Here is a 3,189-nt window from a genome sequence, read left to right on the forward strand (position 1 = left end):
AAGTGGATGCCACTTCTGCTTCCAAGCTTGTTTTAATCAGGAAGCTCCAGCAAACACTGTCCACCATGGGTAACCATTATCACATTGGCACAACAGTGTCACAGTGTTCAGCATCACATCAACCACGAGTTACCTCTGTACTGCAAAGCACAGACCATCTAGAGAAGTTTAATGCCTACATTTTCTTTTATAAGTATCTGTATTTTTATATTGTTGTTGTTGATTGCCTTAGGGTCAAGCATTATTCATAGTGACCCTATGAACAAAAGTCCTGAAGCCCCTCTGCTACTATTGAACTAGAGGCCTGAAATGAGATGGGATCTTTGGTCTATTATAACACTGGGACCAGAGCTAAGAGCCTTTGCCCAAGTCTATTGGACAACTAGGGGTGGGAAGCCATAATTCAAAGGACTGAGAATTTGTACACTGAGTGTGGAGTGGGTAGTCAATATTGGCAGGACTGAGAATTTGTACCACTGGCTTAAAGTTGTAAGGCTAAAGACTAAGGTGACTGCGAGCACATTTTTGGAATCATCCTGACTGTATTCTGTTACTAATCTGTATTCTGCAGAAGGTCAAGCACTTCTCAGTACACTTCTCAGTAGTCTCAGACACTTCTCAGTAGTCTCCAATATGTATTAAAGCTCAACATCAAGAAAACAAAAATTCTCACCACTGAGCCAATTAGCAGCACCATGATAGAAAGAGAAGAGATTGAGGTTGGTAAAAATTACAGCTTGCCCAGCTCCACAATCAACATTCTTTGCACCAGTGGTCAGGAAATCAGAAGATGAATTGCACTAGGATTATCTGTGATCAGGGACCTCTACAGAGTACTGAGAAGCAATGATATAAGTCTAGAGACTAAGTATACCTGATCCAGGCCAGGGCCTTCTTCTGTCAAAGAAGAATTGATGTCATTGAGTTGTAGTGTTGGAGAAGAGTCTTGAACATGTCATGGACAATGAGAACAAATAGGTCTGTTTTGGAAAGGGTGAAACCAAGTTTCTCTTTGGAGGCTAGGATTTTGAAGCTCTGACTCACATAAGTTGGGCACATGACCAGGAGGGACCAATCATTGAAAAAGGACATTGTGATCAGAAGGGTGAAGGAACAGTAGCGGAAAGGAAGACCCCACATGATAAATTGAAAAGTAACTGAGGCAATCTGGGTACATGTTTCAGAATCGATAAGACTAGCTCAGGATAAGGCATGGTACAGAGCTACTGTACCTAGGGTTGCAATGAGCCACTGTTGACTCAATGGCATATAACAACAATACAAGCCACTTGACTGGTTCAGGACAGGGCAGGCTTCCAAACTGTTGTACATAAGGTTGATAAGAGTTGCAAGCAACGTGGCGGCACATAACAACAGCCTGGATTATAACCTTTTGACTTCCCTAATATGATTCTGTGTGGTCTGTGAGCTACTGCATCAGATTTTAAACCCAGTAACAGTAAGACTGGTAATGGGATGAGCAGAAAGAGGTATAGAAATACGAGGGACTTACCTGACTACATGAGAATTGGTTTTGTGTGATTGATGTTGTTGATGGGAACAGTTTCTTCTTTGTGAAGTTGATAAAGAACAGACTTGACCACCCTCATGTAGCCCATATTCTTTTTCAGAACTTCATTATACGAAGATTTTTATGTAATTATAATTATCAACTGTGAAATTGCTATAATTTATATTTTTCTTTGATCACCAAGACTGAACCTAATTGCCTTGTATCTCTGGAAACACTCCTGGAGCAGGTTATTAGTGATCCAGTAATAGGGGGCCTAGTGGCAAGACGTTGTGCTGCAGTCTCAAAGGCACATGCTTTGAGGCCACCAGCTGCTCTGTGGGAGAAAGATGGACTATCTCCTCCCATGTGATTAACTGCCTATGAAAACTCACTGGAGGGTCAGATATGGATCAGTTCTAACTCAATGGTATATGACAACAACAATAATAATAATTGTATTCTTACTACCTGTATTTAGCTTAAAAGAATAAACATAAAGCCAAATTTTCCTGACAAAATAGTGTGCTTTTGAAGTTAGAGGAAGTATAAGAAGGTGGTAGTTCTTAACTAAAATAATCTAATGTTTAAAATTGAATCATGTTGTAGGATGAAGAGAAAAGGATCATAAGAATTAACAATCCAAACCTGGAGAGAACATACCTAAAAAAAAAAGTAGTTATTATTGTTGTGCATCATTGACTCAAATGTGACTCACAGCAATTCTATGAACCACAGAGCTGAGCCTCATCCTGTCCTGTGCCATTCTCATCACTTCTGACATACTTGAGCCCATTGCTGCACTCATTGTGTCAATCCATCTTGTTGAGGGTCTTCTCCTTTACTGAACTTAATCCCTTTCTGAGCATGATATCTTTTTCAAAGAAGTATCTCCTTCTAGGAATATGCCTGTAGTATGTGGGACAATGTTTCACCATCCTTGTCTCTAAGGAATATTCTGACTGCCCCTTCTACAAAACATATCTGTTTATTCCTTTGGCAATCTATGAGATATTCAGCAGTCTTATCCAATACTACAACTCAAAAGGCATCACTTTTTCTTTAAACATCCTTGTTCATTTTTTAGCTCTCAGATGCATAGGGAGTAATTTAAAAGAACAAGGCTCAAATCAAGTGCGTCTTAGTCATCAAACTGACATCTCTACTCCTTAGTACTTTGAAGAATTCCTTGACAGAACAATTTCCCAATGCAATATGTCTTTTTATTTTTGCTAACATCAAGGGTTTTGAGTATGAATTCAAGCAAGATAAAGTCTTTGACAATTTCAAATTTTTCTCCATCTATCATGATGTTTTGCTCCTTGACCCAGTGGTGGTGATTTTTGTTTTTTTAATTTTGAGAGGTAACCATATTGAAGGCTGTAGTCTTTGATTTTCTGCAACAAGTGTTTCATGTCCTCCTCACTCTAAGCAACCAAGGTTGTGTTAGCTGCATAATCTTCCTCTATCCTAATGCCACATTTTTATCCTACTGCTTTCTATCTTATTGCCCCATTTTTGTCCTAATGCCTTTGTATCCTAATGCCACATTTTTCTTTCTAGAACTCAGCAGTTCAACTTTTTTCACTATTTTTCCTTGTGAGATTTAACAGATTACCACTTAACTATTGAACATACAATGGGCCACAAGAAGAACAAATGGGTCTGTCTGGGAGAGG

This window comes from Elephantulus edwardii, unplaced genomic scaffold (genome assembly GCF_000299155.1).
Source record: "Elephantulus edwardii isolate Elephantulus edwardi_28Jun2011 unplaced genomic scaffold, EleEdw1.0 scaffold00026, whole genome shotgun sequence".
NCBI lineage: Eukaryota > Metazoa > Chordata > Mammalia > Macroscelidea > Macroscelididae > Elephantulus > Elephantulus edwardii.